Raw genomic sequence first — 25,347 nt, 5'->3', positions numbered from 1 at the left:
GTTGGAACACTTATGTTTTTTAACACAACATGGAACTGAAGAATGCTTTTATTCGCAAGGTAGCAGCCTCAGGAGAATGAGGCTCAAAATAAAGGGAGGCGACTAGAACAACTGCGGAAATCCGTCAAGATCACCGGAAGCAGGCTTACATCAGGATTCTCCTGAGCTCTGGGAGGAAGAGGAATCAAAAAATCAAGAATTTGTTCAGAGGAGCTGTGTGTGTTGGGAGTCCCGTGAGAGGGGGATGGAGCCCCACAGTGGGAGTGGTGAGAGTGGCTGATGTCTCATGAGCACTTGCTCCTGTATGCAAGTGGGATGCATTTCTCAAATTTCATCCTCAGAATAATTCGAAGAGATGAATAGCCTTTTCACTTCCATTTTAACGATCACACATATGAAGCTGTAACAAAATTACCCAAGTTCAAAGACAATAAATATTATAACTGAGATGTAAACCCTAGACTTCAGAGCCTTAGCCCTTCACCCCACACATGATTGCCCCCATCCCCAGCCTGGGGACTCCAGCTTCCTACTCCTTCCTTTTGTGTGTGTGAGATCAGATCGGTCAGGAAAACTGAATTCTAACTATTTCCATTTATTAATTCAACTAAGTTCAACTGCTAGCACTGTCAAACATTCAGTAGTTATGGAGGGCATTCGATGTGTCTGGTTTGGTGGGAGGGTAGAGAAGAGACTTCCGGTTTTGAGGAAGTCCTCTACAGTCTGTGAGCCGTGGTGAGATACATGGCAGTTCACTTTCTCCCACGTCCTAGAAGTGATCATGTACCGCAGGCCCAGTCAGCAAGGAGAGGTTCATGCCTGGGGCTTTGAACTTTCAGATCTTCAGGGGAGAAGTGGCCAGTGAGACGTTTCCCACAGACGTCTTGAAAGCATCAGAGGAGGCTTAGCTTGAGTTCCCCCTGGGAGCATTGTTAATAAGAAAGCACCCTAATCGGGCTGTTCAGTGGGAACACGGAGCCCCCCTGCTCTTCCTTGGGTGCTGTCCATTTGTGAGACTCATTCTCCAGATGCCTTCTACCTCCCTCAAGCAAGCCTTTGAGATACTAGATACCCTTCAGTGTTTTGTTTTCCTGCTTAAATTTGAATTAATTTCTGTTGCTTGCCATGAAGGACCCCTACTGAGGCTGACTGCTGCACTTTAGAACAACTTATAAGCAGACAGATTATATACAGGAAATATACAGACTCGATATATATATATATATATATATATATACACACACACATATATTTCCCTTAATTGTTGTTATCTTACACTTCAGCTCCCTCAAAATCTTGGTCATGTTATAGAAAAGTTTTTTCCTTCTCTTCTAATTCACTTACATTTATCTCACTTTCCAACTTTCTTTTGATCTACTTTCCTGATTTATTCATTTGACTGCTTCTCCAGATTTCTTTCCCAGCCAGGTGGGCCACATATGGAGTCTTTAATACTTCCGTCAGCTCTCTCTCTGGGTATTCTGCACCTTGGCTTACCCTAATCATAACCACGATCGCCTTGTACTTTTACAAGGAGTTCGCTTATTTCATTTATTTAGTGCACTGTTCAGTTAATGACTTAGTCATTGTCAGCTGAAAGTTTCTGCACTGTTTCAACCTGGAAATAGAAAAAGAGAAGTGCTGCCTTTTTTTTTTTTTTAAATCTCTGAACTGGTTTGTATTGACACAGAAAATGAGTATTTTAATTTTTTCATTGCTGTTGTATCGTCTGTGACCTCAAGTTAGATCCTTATAAATTCTTTCTCTTGTAACAGCGCTTCTAAAACTTGAGGGTATTCAGGGACTATCTTTGATTATTATGACCCTGACATAAAGGACGACATGAGCTGTCTTTGAGTAAAATAAAGTAACGAGGAGAGAAAAATAGGCTAGTTCAAACTACAAATAAATAGCTGTTTTTGCCTCTAAGGAAGTGGCATCGTTTCTCTGTGGAGACTTTGTTTAAGAAAATATTTAAAGGTCTGACCTTGGGAGCCAATGCCTAGATGATTTGGAAGGAGACAGCAAAATAGAAGATTGGTAAATTGACTGCAAAATGAAGAGAAATTGAATGGTGGGAGCTTCCTAGGAGAAGTAAGAGGGACAGATCAGGACTTGCAATGTGGGAGGAGGTCACCACCACACAAGGGTAAATGTTCTGTAGCACAGGAGATAGTTGAGGGATTTTAAGCGTGGAATGTCTAATATTTAATTTAATTCCAAACCTCCAATAAAGAGTGCTACGTGTCCCCTTGATTTAATGACCTTCTGAGGTGTGAATGGGTAGGGGTGATTGCCAGCCAAGAGAGTAGCAGCCTCAGATGGGATAATGAAATAGTGCAGAGGGAAAGTGACTTAGTAATTGACATGAACCAGTTTCTCTTTCCCCAAATAGACCAGAGGAAGGAGAACCTTGAAAGAGGTTAAGGGTGGCCTGGAAGTACTCAGGTTGTAATTGTTACTACACAGCCAACGTTTGGGGGAAAGAAATTGACCAAATAGGAAAGCAGAAAAGGAGACATTAAGACAAGTATAGCAAAGACAGGATTGGCTCGATGAACAAAAGCAGAAAGAACTGGAGCTTCTCCTGTTTTCCCCCCGTGTTTTGCAATGCTGCGATGTGGCAGGTCTATCACTCCTCAGTAAATATAGCTCTTAAGTGTGCAGCCAAGTGGCATTAACTCTGTTTAGCACCATCTAAATGAGATGAGCAGGTTCAAGGTATCTTTCTCCAAGAGCCTTAGTCAGAATCAGAAAATATAAAAGAATATTTGAACATCTAACAGAAATGTAATTAAGCATCTTTAGAATGTAAATTTCTTAGTGGGAATGTTTGTGTAATGGAAATTATTTCCTTATAGATGATGGGTGGAGAGGCTACTTTATATTCATGTTTATAATTCCAAATGTATGATTTATATGACTGTAGTCACAAATTCTTAAAAAATTTTTTTATCCATGTATAATTGACATATAGCATTATATTGGTTTCAGGTGTATAACATAATGATTTGATATTTGTATTATTGTGAAATGATCAACACAATAAGTCTAGTTACCATCTGTCACTGTACTAAGTTAACCTTTAGGGTTTCTCTCTTGGCAATTTTCAAGTCTGCTGTACAAAATGATTGACTATAGTCACCATGCCATATATAACATCCTTATGATATTTATTTATTTATTTATTTGTGATACGCGGGCCTCTCACTGTTGTGGCCTCTCCCATTGCGGAGCACAGGCTCCGGACGCGCAGGCTCGGCGGCCATGGCTCACGGGCCCAGCCGCTCCGCGGCACGTGGGATCCTCCCGGACCAGGGCACGAACCCGCGTCCCCTGAATCGGCAGGCGGATTCTCAACCACTGCGCCACCAAGGAAGCCCTATGATATTTATTTTATAACTGGAAGTTTGCACCTCTTGATCCCTTTCACCTGTCTTGCCCATTCCTCAAACCCCTGGCAACCACCACTCTATTCTCTGTATCTATGCTTTTGTTTTGTTTGTTTTGTTCTTTAGATTCCATATGTAAGTGAAAGCATACAGTATTTGTATTTCTCTGACTTATTTCACTGATAATTCCCTGAAGGTCCATCTGTGTTGTTGCAAATGTCAAGATTTCATTCTTTTCATGGCTGAGTAATATTCCCTTGTATATATGTACCAGCCCTTTATCTATTCATTCATAGATGGACACTTAGGTTGTTTCCATATCTTGGTTACTGTAAATAATACTGCAGTGAACATGGGGGTGCATATATCTTTTCACATTAGTGTTTTTATTTTCTTCAGATAAATACCCAGTAGTAAAATTTCTGGATTGTATGGTAGTTCTATTTTTAATTTCTTAATACAGCAGGTCTTGTTAATCTCTTTTACGATCAAGAAACAACCTTCCAATTTTAAAAAATGTCATTAAACTCCATGGAAATGAACAGCATAAACTGGTTAGAACCAACTAGGTCCAAGATGGTGGAAGATTCGGCTTCCACTAGACCTTGAGCCTCATTATACACTCATAACACATTAGCATGTAAATGACATACCCACAGGTGCCATGACAGTTCCCAGGCCGACCATAAAAGGTCAAAAAGTGGGTGGTGGCCCAACTCCTGGAAATCCCCGCCCCTTCCCTGAAGTAGTTGGAATAATCCTTCCACTCATTAGCCTATGAAATTACCCAGCCTATAAAAATAACCGCCCCATATTTGGGGGCCTCCCACCTTCTGAGATGGCCCACACTCTGTCTGTGGAGTGTGTATCTCCCTGATTAAACCTCCTTTCACTTTACTGTGGCTCACTCTTGAATTCTTTCCTGCGAGAAGCCAAGAACCCATACTTGGCAGCCGTCTCAGGGACTCACCTGAGACCTGGGACATCATCCTCTTGGTCCCACTTTCTTTCCTGCAGCAGAACTACTTTTAAAATTATGAGCAGGGGCTTCCCTGGTGGTGCAGTGGTTGAGAGTCCGCCTGCCGATGCAGGGGACGTGGGTTCGTGCCCCGGTCCGGGAGGATCCCACGTGCCGCAGAGCGGCTGGGCCCGTGAGCCATGGCCGCTGAGCCTGCGCGTCCGGAGCCTGTGCTCCGCAGCGGGAGAGGCCACAACGGTGAGAGGCCCGCATACCGCAAAAAAAAAAAAAAAAAAAAAAAAAAAAATTATGAGCAGGTAGTTTTGCTTCCTGTCACCTTGTCCAGTCTCTACCACACACTGCAGCTACTTCAAATGTCCCCTAGCATGGAGATGATCACGTCTCTCTTCTAACCAAGAACTTACAAAGAGTGATTCTTCCCTGTGTGTGCATTTGATTGGCAGCAAATAACAATTATTCGACTTATCTTTTAATTTTGTATCCTGCTCTCCTCTCTCCTTAATAATTTTTTAAAATTTAGGTGAAATTCATACAAAATAAAATTAGGTATTTGAAAGTGAACAGTCCGGTGGCATCTGGTACATTCACAGTGTTGTACAAACACCATCTCTCTACTCCCAAAACATTTTCATCACTTTGAAAGGAAACGGCATAGCCATTGAGCAGGAACTCATTCTCCCCTCCCCCGAGCCCTTGGAAACCATCAGTCTGCTTTCCGTCAGAAAATGGATTTGACTCTTCTGGGTATTTCATATATTTGGAATTATGTAATATGTGACCTTTTTGTGTCTAGCTTCTTTCACTTAGCATAATGTTTTTGAGTTTCATCACTGTTAGCATGTATGAGTACTTCATTCCTTTTCATGGCCAAATAGTATTCCATGGTATGGATATGCCACATTCGTTGATCTATTCACCCATGGATGGTCCTCTGGATTGTATTTAGATAGTGTGAATAGTGCTGCTATGAACATGCATGTATATATAGTTGTTTGAGTACCTGCTTTCATATCTTTTGGATAGATACCTAGGAGTGGAATTTCTGGGTCATAAGGACATTTTATGTTTAACTTTTTGAGGAACTGCCTAACTATTTTCCACAGTGGCTGAACCATTTAACATTTCCACCAGCAACATATAAGGGTGCCAGTTTCTCCACATCCTTGACAACACTTGTATTTTTAAAGAAACTATAGCCATGCTAATGGGTGTGAAGCAGTACCTCACTGCAGCTTCAATTTACTTTTCTTTAATGGTTAACGATGTCGAGCATCTCTTCATGTGCTTTGGACAGATGTGTATTTAATTTAAGTCCTTTGCCCTTCATTAACTGTGTTGTTTATCCTTTTGTTTTGGGGTTTCAGGAGTTCTTTGTGTGTCCTATTTACCAGATCCTTGTCAGATATACGAATTACAAGTATTTTCTTCCATTCTGTTGGTTACCCTTTCACTTTCTTGATAATGTCCTTTGATGCACAGAAGTTTTAAATTTCTGCTGAAGTCCAATTTATTTTTAATTTTGCTGTTTGTACTTTTGGTGTAATAGCTAAGAATCCATTGTCAAATCTAGTGTCATGAAGATTTGCCTCCATGTTTGCTTCTGGGGGTTTTAAGTCTTATATTTAGGTCATTGATCTCTTTTGAGCTAATTTTTGTATATGGTGGGAGGTAGAAATTTCCCCCTCATTTTTAGATCATCAGGCAAACAGAAATGCATTCATTCAGAATAAATTCCTGTCTCCAAGCCTTTATTATTCTTTCTGCCTCCAACGGCCTTACTTACTATTGTCACTACCTGGGTTTATATTAACAATCATTCAATGTGCTTCACAAATCCCAACTATATTTTATATTCTTTCTTAAACTCCTACAACTTGTCTCCACTCCCCAGCTTACCAAAATTAACAGAAATCATTTGTCTTTTCTCTGAACTCCCATAACCTCTCTTAGGACACTAATTCATAAATCCATTTATTCATTTATGCAAGCAGTTATCCACACATTCAAAAATATAATTATTGGGCATCTACTCTGCTAATTACTAAACTCTTTTCAAATATACTATGTACTTGTGAGCCATATTATATCACATATATTTATGTAAAAATATATACATATAATATATACATATATTATGTATTTATGAAGATATCTTCTTTCTCCTACTGGGGTGGAAGTTTTAAAACATGGAGACATCATCTCATTGATCTCTCCATCACTCTTTGGTCTCAGCTCAGCAAACTGAGTGAATTAATGAAGCTCAAATTCAATCATTTTCTAAACATTCTACCATTGTCTGTACAAACAACTGTCTTGCCCCTCACAAATCTTTCGCTACCATGAAGGACTCACCTCAGCTGCAGTTTGCAGCAGCACACTTTCCCCAAACTTCTCAAATTTCCTGCACCCTCTCTCCTTTGGCCCACTACTCATCCTTTCTTGGTCAATGTGATTTGCACTTTCTTCAGGGTGGGAATGGTTGCAGCAAGACAACCATCAGCAATTTCCCAGCAGTGAAACCAAAGAATACAGGATTATTTCAACTTACTTGCTTACAGAATTTATATAAATGATTGTGCCAGGCTCATTTGAAGTTTTAGTAAAGCCCTTTTGCAAAGTGCTAATATTAGAAGTGGTTGATATATCTTTTAAGTATTTTTTCCCCAAATATTCCTTATGTAAAGATTAGGGGAAGTTATGATAGTTTTATTGCGGGGGGGGGTGTGTGTACATGTGTGTTATATGCTTCTTTTAGGTCAACCATGGTGAAAAGGTTTTCAAAAAATTTTTTCTAAATAGTCTTGAAGCAATGAAAATGGCCATGGTGGATACAGGATTGATAGCTTCTAACACAACATCTGACATTTTAAAATTATTTATTTATTTATTTTTGCTGTGTTGGGTCTTCGTTTCTTTGCGAGGGCTTTCTCTAGTTGTGGCATGCGGGGGCCACTCTTCATCGCGGTGCGCGGGCCTCTCACTATCGCGGCCTCTCTTGTTACGGAGCACAAGCTCCAGATGCGCAGGCTCAGTAATTGTGGCTCACGGGCTTAGTTGCTCCGCGGCATGTGGGATCTTCCCAGACCAGGGCTCGAACCCTTGTCCCCTGCATTAGCAGGCAGATTCTCAACCACTGCGCCACCAGGGAAGCCCAACATCTGACATTTTAATCACATCCCACATTGAATAAAGACACATTGGTGGATCTTTTCTAGATCTTTGGATTTTTTCAATTGATATGTTTTGATGACCTGTTTTCTCCAAGCTACAAAGCAGTCCTCAGATAGAAAAGGTCTTAATTTAAATACTATTTGCTACACAGCACTGGTAAGATAAAAAAAAAATCTATTCTTGTAAAATGAGAAAAGATAGAGGTATTCAGAAAACAAATACTGCTGGTGTGCTGAAATATAAGGCACAAAAGCCATGATTTATTTAAATACTGTATTCCATTTAAAGTAAAGTAAAATCCTGACAGTAGTGGTCTTAATTAGGTAGTTATTTTCTGTTTCTCTTGCTTCCCAGCAAAACTTTCCAAAGCACTTGCTGATTTTTAGCAATGCATTAGATGGCAGTGTTCACATAGTTTACAATGGCACTTACTGCCATCGTTTTATTGCACAGAACCAAATATACACCTTCATTTTGGATTTTATACCATTTCAGCTCTGTCTCTAAAGCTGCTCTTCTCTTGGAGTCCTTTTATGCCTTTGGTGCAACGAGGGAAAAAAACATTTATAAGAATGTTAGTAATCGTGGATATCCCAGACAGGCATAAAAGCATGAATCCTGATGCCTTACTTAAGCCATAAGGAAATATGGCAGATCATACCTGTTTTTCCCTCACGAGTATTTGAAGTTCACCGAAATACACATTACTGTCATTGCTGATCTGAAGCCACCATGCTCACCTGAAATTAAAGCCAGGTCTTTTTTAGTAAGAAACTTTTAAGGTTTGAATCACAGTTTTATTAAAAATTGTTTCCAAAAAAAACCTTGTTTCCAATTTAAAGGTCTTAATTTCACTGTTGCTGTTGTTTTTTCTTATGCCTTTATCTTTTGACTTATTATTGACTCTGAGCCTTTGGCTTTGGAAAAGAAAACCTCAATTCTAACCCTCCTTGTGCTTCTATTTATTTTTATCCTCAAATCCAATGAAGATAATTGACCAAGTCCCAGCCTGAGTAACTCACTTAGAGCTGAGTCCATTTCACACATGGACCAAATGCCAAATAATTTAGTATGTCTTAAATGCCATCAGGGAAATATCTCAAAGGCCTAAATCAAGAAGCCTTTTTAGCATTAAGGCATAGCTTTCTTTTAGAAATTTATTTTAAAGCAAACCCACATCCTCAAGTCACTGTTTTTCTCCAAATAGTTGAATGGTCTTCCTTCTCCAATTTCTACCACCCAGCAAAATCTATCTTCCAGTTTTCCAGAAACACAGGGACCTCTTGACCCAGGAAGGTATGATGCCATATGTTAAATCCACTTAGACTAAATTTAGAAGCATCTCTTTCCCTACCTCAAGTGAGATCAAGCTGTCTGCATGGAGAGGATAGGCAGGAGTTCCAGAATTAAGGGTTTAGAGGTCAGAGGAATAAAACAAGCTTTGTGATACCCGAGATTTAACCCTTCTTATTATTTCCAGAAACACCAGAGGTTTTGGCTACACCCAATGATAATAAACAGTTAAATGGAATAAAATCCTTTTGGAAGGTGGAACTCTCAAAATGAGTCTGTTGAATAAATACCCTCTGTGAATGATAATGTATACCTGATTATAGTTATGAAATTCTCACATAAAATAAAGATTGGCCCAATGGATTCTCTTATCCTATTTTGTAGATGAGGAAAGTGAGAATCAGAGAGGAACTGCTCAAGTTTGCATATCTAAGACTAATACCCACATCTCCTGATCCTGGATCTACTCTTTCCATCGAACTCTGAAAACTCAACCAAGTCCAAGACAATTTTCTTTTCTGTATAACAGTCTGGATTATGTATGTCCTATTTAAACATTGGCTCAAACTTCTCTTGACTTATTAGCTCAAGGCAAACCTAGAAGTTATTTTCTCTTCTGGTCAGGAAATCATGAGGAATAGCTAGAAAGGCCCACGTACTTCTTAGCTGGCTAAACTGCCGTATTATTTCCAGGTTAATCTGAATACTTTTAAGAGCCACTTTTCTCTGGATTTAAAGATTTTGAAAGCGGTGGGTAGTGTTTTAGAGAATTCATCTCTTAAAGGAAGACTGAAGCAGGAAAATTCCCTTTAGTGAGAGGTTCCATGAACAAACAAACAAATTTTTTGTGTTTGTGGTACGTGGGTCTCTCACTGTTGTGGCCTCTCCCGTTGCGGAGCACAGGCTCCGGACGCGCAGGCTCAGTGGCCATGGCTCACGGGCCCAGCCGCTCTGCGGCATGTGGGATCTTCCCGGACCGGGGCACGGACCCGCGTCCCCTGCATCGGCAGGCGGACTCTCAACCACTGCGCCACCAGGGAAGCCCAATATATTTTTCTTTAATACCCACCATATGTCTGGTTTTATTCAGGGACTAGAATTTTCACAGATTATACAAATAACAGCTCTGCTATTGCTTATTTTTTCTAGGTGATAACATTTTGGATTGTACTAAATAAAGTGCTAGGGAAAAACGTAAAACCATCCCTAATTATTAATAGAGACAATTCAGTGATAGGTCTTTGGTCAGTGTCTGTAATACTTTGGAATTGAGTTTTAGAGTGTGGACTGTTTTACATCTAGAGATAAAGGTGATTGCTTTTAGGGGGTTTCAGTATTAATATTTTCATTTCCTGTTGTCTTTTTCTCCCTTTGATTTTTTTTTCAGGCTTTGCTTAATGACTTATCAATCTAAAACTGAATTTTAAAATAAGAGTCCAGCAACATTCTTTCATATTTTTCTTTTCTTCTGTATCTATCCCCTCTTAGGACACCAGCTCTCCCCTATCTCAGTGGTAGAAATGCAACTAGACCCGCCTAGGTTAGTGCCCAGAGGGAAGGAAGGCGCTCCCTTTCGCGTCCAGGCGCTGTGCTAACCTGTTACATATGTGCTGGGGTAATATTTCAAAGTGCTAATTGTCCAGTATAACTGCCAATTCTCCCCAGCTTGGCAGCTAAATGGAAAAGCAACGTGGCCTTGGGGACGATTTACAGTGGGGAACAAAGTTCTTTAGCTTTTAAGTTCAAAGGGCACCATCTGGGTATGAGAAAGGAAAATTTTTGAAAAGGAATGCAGTCAGGGAGAACAGGTTTTTCTTCCTAATTTGAGACGGAAGAGATAAAGGAGCCTGGAGCTGGCAACCAAAGCCGTCCAGTTCCCCAAACACCGGACTCGATGTTACGTTTTTACTTTCCTTCCTCAAAATGCGTGTGCTGCAGCTTTGTTTCTGAGGCCACCCAGAATCAGCAATTTCGCAAAGGGTAACAGATTGAGGTTACTTCTTTGGGATTTGTCACAAAAAGGGAACAATTGAGTACCATGGACATTGACCGAAGAATTGATTAAACATTTTGGTTGAAGTGTTTACAGAAATACTGTTTAGTAGTGGACTTAAATCTTCCTATTCTTCGTCATTTGTGAGTTAGTAACCACAGGTCTTGCCTCAGCCCTACCCTTCCTGATCGTTCCTTCTTTTGGTTTTACAGGGTTTATAGGCTCCTGATACAGTGACTTCATCTTCAAGGAGCAACACTGAGGGTTTTCTAGCCTTTGTAGCCAATCTCGGTAAGTTCCCCATTTTCTTTCAACTGCGCTCTTTTCTTATCCAGCCCGGGCTGCTCATCACCTACCATCTGCCTTTCTGTCGTTCCTGGCCCTTCTCTCCTTCACACCCCTAGCCCCAGCGCATCCAGCCTCTGCAGCACATTACCCTGGGTCGCACGTCTTTTTCCACGGAGTTCCCTGGCAATATGCAGGATGGGAGGGGTTCTTTATTTCCTTTAGAAAGCTGTCACTTTGGGGATGAAAAGTGTGACTTCTAGGAGTGACCAGTTTAGCATCCTGCTAAGAGGAGTTCTCCTGCTTTCCTCCTGCCCCAGAAAACAAACCCAAACCCTTTCTCTTACTTCCTGAGTTTCTACTTTTAAAGTGTGCCTGCAGCAGCCGTCTTCGGAAGGGTAGTGACCACTGCTGCTGGCATTGCAGAGGGAGATAGGGGCTTTTACATCAGTCCCTGTTGCTCCTGCAGTGTTGGCTACTGCAAACAGAGCAAGTGGCACTGGATGTGAGGGTCTTAGGTTCACACAGGGCCAGCCCTTACGCAGATGTCACTTTGGACACCAAATCGTTTGTCTCTGTCTCAGTCCTTCATCTGCAAGACGGATTCTACTGCCCCTGAATTAGGATACAATGAGATGAAAGATATTCCAGCTTTTTCAAGATAAAGATGCTTTTTTAAAAAATGCAGAGTAGTGGTATTATTTTGCAGAGACAGTCTGAGAAAAATATCCACTATCTTTTATTAAAGACTAATAGACTCAAAACGTATACACTAGTTAGATTGGATTTCAAAGCAAATCTGTTTTAGAAGATAAGTAAAATCTGAAGTGTTTTTGACATCTTCATTCTGTACAAATTATTTAAGCCAAACAATTTTTGTAAAACTGAGCAAATTGTGTTGATTATAAATCAGATTCTACCTTTTACTTAGAAGGTAACAGTTGGGCAAATTAGAAGTCATTGTGTAAGGAAAGTGAGCACAAAGAAGAAAGGCTGTTGGATTCTTTGCTACTTAATGAGAGATCTTGTTTAGTTCCAGCCATTAGGAAAACTCATCACTTCTTATATTTGCTGGTGACAATCAAATACAAGAAAACACAGCTTTAAAGAAAAAAATCTAAATAAATACTTTAGAGGAGATGCGGATCCTTTTACATTTCCTCAGATGAAAATACTGCCAAGTTGGTTAGAGGATATTTATTTCATTCAGGAAATCTCAGTCAAATCTTTCCTTCTATTCAAAAAATCGGAATTTAAATGAAAAACATGCCTTCATGTCACAGTGATGTCCTACGTGGCCTACATTTCAGAATTAATAGATGATATACATAATTTCTTCTATCTTGTTAAAAAACTATGATCAAATCCTAAGTTTGTTTCTCTCCAAATGTTGTGATGTGGCAGGAAAAGAGGAGAAGATTTGGTCAGGGATTAAGGCTGAAAGATTGATGAAGTCCAGATAGCTGCAACATGAGACGGGAAGAGGGGCAAGGTGCCTGTGAAAAAAACCATCTCGAGTTTCTGCAGGAAAATGATGCCGAGTGGGAGGAAGCCTAATCTGCCTCAGAAATGCAAAGGCATCTCAAGTCTCTGCTAACTACGCTCCTGGGATGAGATGCAGAAGTATCACAGCTCTCACTTCTCCCCCCACCACGGACACTTGCACGACTGCCGCGGAAATTTAAAGCTCTAAGCGTAAGGACATCAATATTTCAATTTAGAATTTTATACCTGATTAAAGACACAGCATCCCCCTCCCTTTCAGTTTGTTCCATGTACTGGTGGGTTTTGGTAAATATTTCTATCTTCTGCATAGGGTTATGAATAGCTTAGAGGTCAGGGAAACCCTCTCCCCTCTTTTCCCACCTTTAATTGTATCTCCGGCAAGACTTACTTATGGTGAGAGCTTAATAAATACCCTTAATTAAAATTTAAGAAATGAAATGTATCCAGTTTACCAGGTGTTTGTTTACTGTACAAAAATTATAAACACAGGTTCACAACCAGTAGAATGATACTGATCATAGGGCCGACTAGGCAGAAGCATACATAGACAACTGAAAAACATGTAATGAAATATCAGAAAAATAAATACTACTTTTAAAAGAAAAATCTCGCTCTGGGAAATACTAGAAGAAAATATTTGCTTGCAGCAGAGACATGCAGGTTTCTCTATTTGCCCCCTGCTCTCTGGCCCCCAGGCTTTTCTCTGCCTTGCTTCATACTCTAGGAAGACAGCTTCTATGAACGTAAGTTTTTATTTCTCTGAGATAAATGCTCAAAAGTACAATTGCCGAGTCGTACGTTCAGCGCATGTTTTATTTTGTCGGACAGCTCCATTTTAACCTTTCCCGTAGCCCTGTCAATATTCTCTTAACCCTTTGACGTAGCCACCTCTTGCCTCTTTGAACTGATACACTGAAATTGGAGAAAAATGAAATGCTGGAAATATAAGAAGTCTCTGATTTTGTAAAAGTTGTTTCACCATGTGATCTCTGCATGTAAGTATATAGGCCACCGATTTTTTTTTTTTTTTTTTTTTTTTTTTGCGGTACGCGGGCCTCTCACTGTTGTGGCCTCTCCCTTTGCGGAGCACAGGCTCCGGACGAGCAGGCTCAGCGACCATGGCTCACGGGCCCAGCTGCTCCGCGGCACGTGGGATCTTCCCGGACCGGGGCACGAACCCACGTCCCCTGCATCGGCAGGCGGACTCTCAACCACTGCGCCACCAGGGAAGCCCTAGGCCACCAAGTTTTTAAAACTCACAGCTGTAAACATAGGTCAAGAAAGGTGAACAAAGAAAAATCATTGTCTTTCCCCACCTCTCACAAGAAATCCAAGATAACATCATCTTCTGAAATACATCAGCAAAAGCTTAACTTGGCTCCGGTTATACCTATTAGCGATTGTCTTCCATAGGTCATGTGGATTCTACACAATGAAAAATAAAATAAAAACATCAAAAAGCTACAAAACTCAAATTAGCAGTAAAGCGAGAATCACCCACCTCTATGTGAATGTGTGGTATCACAAGCATATCCAGCATTGCCAAGTACAACTGCGTAAGTTGTTAGAAAGGGCGGAGAACATACAGCATGTCCAAGGTCTGGTCCTGAAATAGTGGGAGGATCTGAGCCTCTCTTCTAATTAAAGTGCTACATATCATTAACCATCCATCCATTCATTAATGCATCCTGCAAATATTTGTTGGTCATCTATTGTGTAAAATGCATTGTATGGGGAAGTAGGTTATCTCTCTATGCTCCCAGTTAATTCTCTGAGGACAGAGTAATTCATCAGAAGTAGCTTGAGATATCATCCAAACACTAGTGAATGTGTTAACAAACTTGAAAGAGGAACTCTGTACTTGAATTTAGATAGCTGCCCAATTCTGCATGAGAAAATAATGGAATCATATAAATTCACCCCAAAAGAAAAGCTTGATTTTAAAAGGTATTGGTGGCAATGGCACAAGAAAAATACTGATTTAAAAATTTTTCTTACTGAGTTTATCATTCATGGATGACACAAACCTAGATGTAAAACTGCTAGATCTTACATTAAAATTGCTGCCTTACAAATACTATAAATGGCATGTTAGTTTAATACATGATCAGAAGCTTAACATGATATAGGGCTCTAAAGAGTAGTGTAGATAAGGAAACAGCTCAAAGATAAAAAGAAATACAGATATCCTTATTACTCTCCAGAATGCGTGGCACTAGAAAATGGGCAGGAGCCAGAAGATGCTGGACAAATTCAGCCTCTAGCACTTTCCCACTGTGTGTAATCTTGGGTAACTCACTGCCTGGGTAGGCTACCTGTCTCTGTCTCTCTCTCTGTCTCTCTGTCTGCATGTCTGTCTCTTTCTCTGTAATTCTAATATTTTTCCCCAGTTTTATTGAGAAATAGCTGACATACATCACTGTATAAGTTTAAGGTGTATAGCATGATGGTTCGATTAGCATATATTGTAAAATGATTACCACAATAGGTTTAATTAACAGCCATCATCTCATATAGATACAAAAAGAAAAGAAAAAAATTTTTCTCCTTGTGATGACAAGATCTGCTCTTTTAACAACTTTCCTATACAACATTCAGCAGTGTTAACTATAGTCCTCATGCTGCATATTACATCCCTAGTACTTATTTATCTTATATCTGGAAGTTTGTTCCTTTTGACCACCTTCCTGAAATTCCCCCTCATCTATCTCTTCCCCTCCAAAATTTAAAGTAATGAGATATTAACCCCTGCCTTTCTAAAGTGATTATAATTCTTACTTCACCAGATTTTTGGAGTGGCCCAAATGAGAAGCTATATATGGAAACACAGTTAAATACATGCCTTCATGATCAAATAGCATGATTTCGTACAAACAGTACACTTATTCCAATCAGTTTTTTCTAACCATTAAAATTCTTGGAAGTGCCCTTTTGAAATGATATTTTTGTGATCACTTTCTGTGCTTCAATAAAGAATCAATCTCATTATGTTACAGCTGCACTTCCTTTTTGGTCAGAACACCTTTCCTGGGTTTAATCACCCACTTTACTCAACAGCTTCAAAATTACCTTTGATTTTCTTCAAAAAGTTCACACCCTCAAAGAAGTGAACATTTGCCATTACTGAAGATATTCAAAAGAAATTCCCCACATTTTCATTTTAACTTTTTAGTGTAAATAATATATGCATATAGATAGCTCCATAAATCCTAAGAGTAAAGCTCCATGAATTTTCACAAAATGAACATGCCAGGGCTTCCCTGGTGGCGCAGTGGTTGAGAATCCGCCTGCCAATGCAGGAGACACGGGTTCGTGCCCTGGTCCGGGAAGATCCCACATGCCGCGGAGCAACTAAGCCCGTGAGCCATGGCCGCTGAGCCTGCGCGTACGGAGCCTGTGCTCCGCAACGGGAGAGGCCACAGCAGTGAGAGGCCCGCATACCGCAAAAAAAAAAAAAAAAAAAAAAAAAAAAAAAAAAAAAAAGAACATGCCAGTTAGTCACAGCCCAGTTTCCATGTCAGAAAATAGAACATTGTTAGCATCCCAAAGCCCCCTTTTTGCCCTCTTACAGTCTTTAACAATTCTTTTCTTCCCCAAAGGTAACTACTATCCTGATAGCCATTAACATAATTTATATAGATGAACTTTATATACACAGGGTCACAAAATATGCCTACTTCTGTGTTATTTACTTAAAATGGATAATTATCCAAGTTGCATGTATCTAGGCATGTATAATAGATTTAATGTCAAATGTATCAATGATTACATCACATATAAGTGGCCTAGGAAAAGTGTAAAGCAATTTAATGGCTTTGCAAAACTTTTTGACAACTTCTGACAAAACTAAGTGTACATCTATCCTATGACCCAGAAATATCAACCCTGTTGATATGCAAACAATTTTTGCATCCTTTAGCTTTCATAAAATATTTTTATAGTTACATTTTCCTTCCTTTAGCTTTTTAGTTACACATTAATTATATTAGAAATCATAACATCAATCCTTGACCTATAAGAGTCTAATATAAATGGAATCTTTATTACTTCTTAGACTATATGAGGATCTTAGAACACTTTAATAGCATTTATTGCCACGACTTGCCTTTTGAATTATTGTTGTCATGCATTTTAATTCTATAAATACTTTTTATCACACAGTGTGAAATTACAATTATTTTCAGTTTATATTTATTTATTTAGACATACATATTTAAGATTTCATAGTTTTTTATTCTTTCCTGCATTTCTATGCTTCTATTATAATTTTCCTTTTGCTTGAAAAAATACTTGTAATACTTCTTTTATGCAAATCTGTTGGCAACAATTGTTATAATTTTAGTTTGTCTAAAAATATCTTTATTTGTCTTCATTTTAGAAGAATATTTTTACTGATTACACATTTCTAAGCTGGTAGGTTATTTTTCTTTTTAATTAAAAGATGTAACTGCATTGTTTTCTGGCTTCATTTATTTCTATTAAGTTATTATTATAAGGGTCATTTTGCTCCTTGAAAATAAAAACTTGTAATTTTTCTCTAGATGTTTTGAATGTTATCTCTTTTCTTTATATCTTTTTTTTTTTTTGTCACATTTTGGTGGTTTGCCTAGGTGTGTTTTTCTTCGTATGTATCATACTTGAAGTTCATATTGCCTTTTGGATCTGAGGCTTGTTATTTTTTATTTATTTTAGAGAATTCTTGGCTATTATATCTTCAAATATTAATTCTCTCTCTTTTGCTCTTGTTTTCCCCTTTGGGACTCTAATCACACATATACTAGATTTTGACATCTTGTCCAATATTCTCCTAGTCTCTTTTCTAGCTTTGTTCTCTCTATATTTCAATCTGGATATTTTTTCTTTGGATCCATTTTCCAGGTCATTTTCCTTCCTTCAGTTGTGTCTAACCTATTATTATGCCTACCTATTGCATCCTTAATTTCACTTTATCTAAATTTTAGTTCTAGAGAGCTCATTTGATTCCTCCTTTGAATAGATTTCAATTTTCTTACAGTCTTAGTCTATTCAGGCTGCTATAACAAAATACTATACACTGGGCTGCTTGTAAACAACAGTGATTTATTCCTTACAGGTCATGAGGCTGGGAAGTCCAAGATCAAGGTGGTGGCATATTTGGTATCTGGTAAGTTCACACTTCCTAGTTCATAGATGACCATCTTCTCACTGTGTCCTCACATAGTGGAATGGTCAAGGGAGCTCTCCGGCATCTCTTTTATTAGGGCATGAATCCCATTCATGCAGGCTCCACCCTCATGACCTAATCCCTTCCCAAAGGTCCTATCTCCTTATATCATCATACAGGGGATTAGCTTTCAACATATGCATTTTGGGAGGATGTAAACATTCAGTCTATAGGACTAATGATATTCTTCATTTTTTTCAAATATTTTCTTGACCTATTGTAAAGTCTGTACCCCATAATTCCATTATCTATCTTATATCTGCCTCTGTCACCTATTTTCTCTATACATCTGATCTCAGATTTTTTGGTTCTCTTCTCTGTGTTTACTTTCTCTCCACGATCTTGGCCCCTCAGTTCCTGGACTCCAATTTTTCTCCCCCCAGCCCTGTGAGACTGTAGAAAACTCTGCTTATCTTTTCTGCCCCTTCATACCCACATTCTCCTCAATTTGTCAGCCTTTATATCTGTGCTGTTTGGGAAGGGCAGAGAGATCAAGGGAAAAATGACATAAAATGGAGGCTAATCTCAGTGAGTGTCTCTTCCGCTTGCGATCTCGGCCCCATAAGACTGGCTGCCCCGATTGCTCTCCAAAACCTTCACGCAAATTCTTAAAAAGTATTTTGTCAAGCTTGTCAAGTTGTTCTTGGTGGGAAGACCAGTCTACACTAGTCTGCAATAGATCGAGTTATTTACCTTCAGTGTTTCTGGCAAAGCCACATGACCTACTAGCTATAGAAACTCTGGTTGTACAATAGTCCAAAAAGCCCTTTTAGCTTCAGGGCAGAGGCAAACTACCATCAAGAAAAGCCTGGCCAGCTGTTGTTCCAAGTCAGCCATAAGCAAAGCTGAGAGAAAAGCAAAGAAGTAGGTCCTTGGCTATCCCAACTCCCTTAGAAAAAGTAAATACTTGACAAAGTCTGCTCTGAGGAGCAGTTCTGAACTATGCATGGAAATTTCAAAATGGCCGAATTTTCACAATACTTTTTGTCTAACTGTTATACTATAGAAATATTATAAAACATGAGGCACTACCCTCTCACCTACAGAGAGAAGTGGAGACTGATACGATCATTCCATCAACTTGGGCTGTGTCTATGCTATTAGTTGAAATATCTTAATCATCACATCCCCTGCCTCTCTCCCAAATACACACACACACCCCTTCTAAAATGCCCCAAAATTCGTATGTGTAAATTTAAATATAGGTTACATCAAGAGGAATACCACAAACACTAACTTGAAAAGATATATTCACCCCGATGATCACAGCAGCACTATTTACAATAGCCGAGACGTAGAAGCAATTTAAGTGCCTATCAACAGATGAATAGATAAAGAAGATGTGTTGTGTATATATATATATATATATATATATACACATACACACAAGGGAATATTACTCAGCCATAAGAAGAATGAAATTCTGCCATTTAAGCAATGTGGATGGACCTAGAAACTATTATGCTTAATGAAATAAGACAAAGACAAATGCTGTATGATATCATTTAGATGTGAATCTAAAAAATAATAGAAATGAATGTATATGCAAAACAGAAACAGACTCGCAGATGTAGAAAACAAACTTAGAGTTACCAAAGGGGAGAGGGAAAGGGGGAAGGGGCAAATTAAGTGTATGAGATTGATACGAACTACTATGTATAAAATAATAAGCAACAAGGATATACTGTATAGCACAGGAAATTATAGCCATTGTCTTATAATAACTTATAATGGAGTATAATCTGTAAATATACTGAATCACTGTGGGCTACACCTGAAACTAGTATAATATTGTAAATCTACTATACTTCAAAAAATAGAGAAATACCACAAACTTCTGTTTCAACTTTAATTGGACTAAAATACTGCAAGAATTACTTTTTATTCTGAGTTTGTTTTTTTAAAGAAAAAGCAAAAATAGAATTTGAATGACTGAACACTAAATTATAATTAACAAGATAGTTGATTAATTACTGTAATAAATCAGAGTAACAGAATTAGAAAATAAGTTTATAAAGACAAATATTGTTCACTCATTTCCTTTCAGTTACAATGAATTTCATCCCTTACTATCTTAATGTATTCTAACTTCTGGATTTCTCATTTCGCTGGATTATTGAGATTAACCTCAAAATCCTTAGAAAAAGAAAATGAACAGCAAAAGCAACATTTAAAATACTGTGAACCTTTTAACCATTAAATATACTTTTGAAACTAGCATTTACCAACATTTCAGTGTCTACTGTTTACCTACCAATTGTATAATAATGCATTTCTGCCCAGGTAATTTTATCCTTTCCTTCTTTATAAAAATCAAGTCCTATTTTAATTGTGGTAGAGGATTTTACTATTTAAACAATCCTGTAATAAAAGCATGAGGAAAAAGAATTTCTTTGGTAAAGTCAGCCCTTCCTTTTTGTTTATGTTTTTCCAAGTTTGGAATATCTATTATTAAACTGAAAAAAAAAATGAAGCAGAACTATTTTTGAGCAGGTATAAATTTTAAGTAATTCTGAAACCCTTTGCAAGAATTGCATTATATTTGAGGTAATATGACGGATTTTTGAAAACACAATTAGAGCCTTTGATATTAATGAATGCATATTTAGCTAAATTAACATTTATGGGTTGGTTGTCAAGGTTGCTATTTCCTAGGAGGGACATCTGTCTCCCTGTGGTTCCCCCTATTGAGAGGCCATCTTCAAGACAACATTTTCCCCTTAAAGCTTGCAGTAATGTGAATTCATTTTTTTTTTTTTTTTTTTTTTTTCGGTATGCGGCCCTCTCACTGTTGTGGCCTCTCCCGTTGCGGAGCACAGGCTCCGGAAGCGCAGGCCTAGCGGCCATGGCTCACGGGCTTAGTTGCTCCGCGGCATGTGGGATCTTCCCGGACCGGGGCACGAACCCGTGTCTCCTGCATCGGCAGGCGGATTCTCAACCACTGCGCCACCAGGGAAGCCCATGAATTCATTTTTAATCATAAGGTTAAACGTAGTCTTATGCGTCTTCTAAGTTCTCATTCTCTTTATTTGCTTTCCTTTGGTAGTTGTCTAAAGCCAGAATCCTGCAGCTTATTCAGAAATGTTTAAGTCAGACTGCGAAACATCTCTTCCTGCAGCTTTTGAAAAACCATTTCTCAGATGTATAGGAATTCTTGTTTGTCGAAAATCTGCATGAATCTAAAATTAAACACAACAACAGAAATTCATGTTGAAAAGAATTTGTAAAGAAGGAAACCATGGCAACGGAATCATTTATTTTTAAACCGCACCAGCCCTTTTCTCTACCTTCACCCCAAAACTAAGCACGCTTAAGCCATAGCTTTCTCCATGCTGCTTTATTCCCATTGTAATTCGGCAACAGTCAAAAATAGCCACGGGAATTGTTATATTTATATTACTAAATACGGTGCAAGCCAGGCTTCTTCGTGTTTACTCACTCACATTATCCTGCAAATGGCCTTGGAGGAAACTGCGTGGTTGTCAAGGGGGAAGCTCAGGTAATGCATCCTTCAGGGGCAACACCATTGTTAATGCCAAGGACAGGCTCTTTAGTGGGGAGATTAGAGTCCTGATTTAATTTCTCAGGTATCCCACATCTTATCGGAAGTGGGCTGACCTTGCTGGGAGAGAGCAGGTGTAACTGCAGCAAATTCCAGCATGGTTTCCCTTGGCTCCCAGGGACCCTGTCTGTGCACGGTATCTAGAAAGCTCTGTTCCTGCTATACCACTGCCTTTTACATCAGTGCCCGATGTCACATCACCATGCCAGGAGAACTTGCACTCACAATGGACGGGCTTTCTTTAAGCAAACTTTAAACAAACTTCAGGCAAAGACTGTTTGGTTAAAATGTCTTAAAGAGCTCATCAGACATTTTCAGGTGATTGATAACACTGGAAAACACAAGCATATTTTCTATGGATAATTTCAAAACCAACACACTTTCCAGAGGGGTATATATTTGAAAATCTACTAGCCTCTTTTAACAAATATCAACTGATAGGGTACGGTATTTGCAATGTGTCTTTCCTCATTCCTTTGTCTTTTCTGATTTCCGTTAGTTCAGTCGCTTGAAAAATTTCGGGTGTCTGAAGATAAGGGTTCATTCCTCATTGATTCAGTTGAGCTGTTCAACCCAGAAGAGCCCTAAGAGAAATGCAGACTTTAGTTGTGAAGATCAAAGCCTTGAGTAACAGAAATAGGCACAAGAATACATTTGAAGCCATGAAGGGCATTAACCCAATAAGCCAGTTGAATTGCTTGGAAAATTGATCTTATATTTTCCGAAATAGATCAAAATCTGAGAGTTAAAAGGATGTTGACCCACTATCTGTGGACCACATTAATTAGGTGAGCAAGTGACAGGGAACATTTTGAAATGTCTGAACCCACTCTGGGGAGGACGTAAGTATTTAAACTCCTTTCTGTTGTCAGCAAACACCGTAATGAAAAGAATGCTGAAGTGAGCATAAGGGTAATTGAAGATCTGTACTTGAATATTTTATTTATAGTTAGCCTATTCTTTTTTAAATTTTTATTTTATATTGGAGTATAGTTGATTAGCTAGCCTATCCTTAAACTGATGTTTTAAAGTGTCTGATGTATAATAAGATAATGAGAATTAATGTGTGAAGCAATCAGGGAAAGGAGAAAGCAGGGAAGGAAACAGCTGAGATTAAGCTGGAGGAGGCCTAGGATGCAAAAGGTATGTTTCATGAGGTGCTGCCCCGTTGCCGGGAGAGAGCCATCGCATGGCCCAGAAGCTTTCTGGCCACCATCCTAAATGGAAAACAAGCACTTACATGATTCACATTGTCCATGAGCTAAATCTGGAGCAGTTGTTCAGAAGAAGCATAATTATTTCTGGTACTTAGACCTGAGAGAAATTTCCCCCTCTCATGGGTCCTCGTAAAAAAGCCAGTGAGTCATCTGGTGAAGGTCTGGGAGAGCATCTTCCCCGGGGTGGAGAAGGGGGGCAGGGACATTTCATGGAGGAACTGCCTGCTATCAGGCCCCCAGGGTCTTGCCTCCACTCTTTCACTCAGTAGTAAATGAAGTCACTTAACCTCCTGGTGACAGAGATGCTTCAACTGGAAAACAAGGGCCTGGGTGAACTCTTGGGCTCCATCCAGCAGTAAAATTCTGTTTCTTGGATACTGATCGCTGCAGTATGTCCTTTAAAAGCTCTGCTTGCTACAATTTTTCATCTTAGAAGGCATATTTCAATATTCTTGAGATAAAACTATGTATATGTGTTTGTGTGTACGTATTCATACTTTTTATTCATGGATCCACTGTTCCAGACAGAGTCCAGGGAAACAGAATCCACACCATTAATTTAAAAAGGGAACATTTAATACAAAGAATGATTAACTGGTAGCAGGTACATAGCCTCTAAGAGGGCGTAAAGGAGAACTCAAAGAATCTCCTAGTGCTGAGAGACAGTACTCAATGAAGTAAGACCACTGGGGTGAGAGGGGGTATCCTCTCCAACATAGATGTAGAATTCATTGCTTACAGTGTGGCTGGACCCACTGGATGGCAGAGAAGTTCACTGAATAGCTCCAGGACAAAACTGGTCACAGCCAGCTGGCAGGGGCTGGAGAGAAGGGAAACCTGCAAAGGGATTGAATTCAGAAAGCCTTCCACTGGGGTCCCGGCAAGACTTGCTGGAGGGCTGTGCTACTGGACCTCCTGAACACACACCTCTAGCAGCTGCATCTTAGGAGGAAGATGAGAGGATGCAACCAAGTCAAGAGAAGTCTTTTCTCTGGCACTGTCCCTCCTCTGACACCCTCTACTGACAAAGCTTAATATGCTGCCAGCTGGCAAAGGAGAAATCTTCATGGGTTCCAACTCCAATATCATAAAGCAAGGCAACAAAGGGTAAATTTGCAGCCCAGAGGCAATTAATTGATCATGGGCATACCTACCTTTCCTTAAGTCATTAAATTCCAAAATATGTAGTGTGCAAATGCTCATGACACATTTTATGCTACAGTATAAAAAAAGCGATGCATTTTGCAGTGTTCAAAGTGTTGGAATAACAAACAGTAGCAGTGAGGCCTAGGTTATCAGTCATTTCACCAACAGTCACTCAGTAAGCCAATAATCATCTGAAAAATATTTGGGGTAAATGTTAATTCATTTATTCAGGCAGCCAACAAATATTTTATGAGTACAGTCGGCCCTCTGTACCTGTGGGTTCCACATCTGTGGATTCAACCAAACGTGAATTGAAAATATTCTCCAAAAAAAAACTTCCAGGAAGTTCCAAAAAGCAAAACTTTGATTTCTCATGTGCCAGCAGATATTTACGTACCATTTACATAGTATGAGGTATTTAAAGTAATCTAGAGATGATTTAAAGTATACGAAAGGATGTGCATAGGTTATATGCAAATACCATGCCATTTTATATGAAGAACTTGAGCATCCGTGGATTTTGTTATCCATGGGGGTCCTAGAACCAGTCCCCTGTGGATACCAAGGGACAACCGTCCCTACTATATGCTAGGTGCTGGAGATACAGAGAAAGGTAAAAATGAAAAAAGCCCCAAGGACTTTGCAGTGATAAGTGCTCTGAAGAAGTTGCATAAGTGCTGTGGAAGAAAAGTTAGGGAGACATTACCTACCCGTGAAAGGGGAGAAGAATGTCATCAGGAAGTGCAAGTGAAGGTGACTGGAAAGGAGTTAATTGCCCAAATGGAGGGTGTGGTGGGCAAAAAGTGTCCCAGGACCGGGCACATCAGATGCAAAGACCTACCATGGGAAAGGACATATAGTCAAGGAACTGAGAGAAGGTCTGTGTCCCTAAGGCATGAGGATCCCTTCTTGGGAAGGGGTCACTGAGAGTGAGGAATATTCCAGTGGAACACCTTCCACTTCATCTGTGCCATCTGTTCTCCTGGGTCTCCAGCCTGTTGGCCCGTGCTGTGGGTCTGGACTTGCCAGCCTCCCTATTCGCGCAAGCCAATTCCTTATAATAAATCTCTTTCTATCTATACGACACTTCCTACTGGTTTTGTTTCTCTGGAGAACCCTGAATAACACAGGTTTTGATAGGTACGAAAATACCACGCAGGCACTTTTTAAGGATTTTGTCTCTATCTCAGTGGTTCACAACCCCGGGGAAATTTGAGGACATTTGGCAATGTCTGGAGACATTTTCAGTTGTCACCACTTGGGGAGGGTGATATTGGCGCCTGGGGAATAGAGACCAGTCTCTATCTTCTGAAATGAAAGAAGACAATCCCCACAACAAGGAATTATCTCATCCATATTGTCAGCAGTAGCAATGTTGAGAAACCCTGCTCTATCTGGATGGATAGTGACTGACATATGTTAAGCAGAGCTGCGCGTGTGCAGTGTGGGGGAGGTGGTGGGAGGTGAGAGCAGTGAGACTGATGTTTTACATTTCGAAAACATCTTGCTCTTGAGAAAGTCCATAGTAGGGGGTCTTGAGAAATACTGCTGTCAATATTAGCCTTGTAAAACCCTAAGTAAAATTGGTTTGTTTACTATC

At 39.4% G+C, this 25,347-nt stretch overlaps 1 long non-coding RNA gene across 4 annotated transcripts in view; it reads left to right on the top strand.

The window, feature by feature from the left end:
- Positions 1-25,347, top strand: part of LOC136792787 (uncharacterized) — a 44,844-nt gene that overhangs the window by 10,145 nt on the left and 9,352 nt on the right. For 3 of the 4 annotated variants that reach the window (XR_010837207.1, XR_010837206.1, XR_010837209.1), the window contains exons 2-5: positions 11,041-11,119; positions 12,518-12,808; positions 14,824-14,909; positions 17,712-17,762. This is a non-coding gene — a long non-coding RNA (uncharacterized lncRNA). Of the gene's footprint in view, positions 1-11,040; positions 11,120-12,517; positions 12,809-14,823; positions 14,910-17,711; positions 17,763-18,868; positions 19,132-25,347 lie in introns of those variants that run through there. The other variant, XR_010837208.1, reaches the window with a different exon arrangement.

This window comes from Kogia breviceps, chromosome 16 (assembly GCF_026419965.1).
Source record: "Kogia breviceps isolate mKogBre1 chromosome 16, mKogBre1 haplotype 1, whole genome shotgun sequence".
Lineage (NCBI taxonomy): Eukaryota > Metazoa > Chordata > Mammalia > Artiodactyla > Physeteridae > Kogia > Kogia breviceps.
The sequence above is the reverse complement of the archived record's forward strand: the minus strand, read 5'-3'. Positions and strand labels throughout refer to the sequence as shown.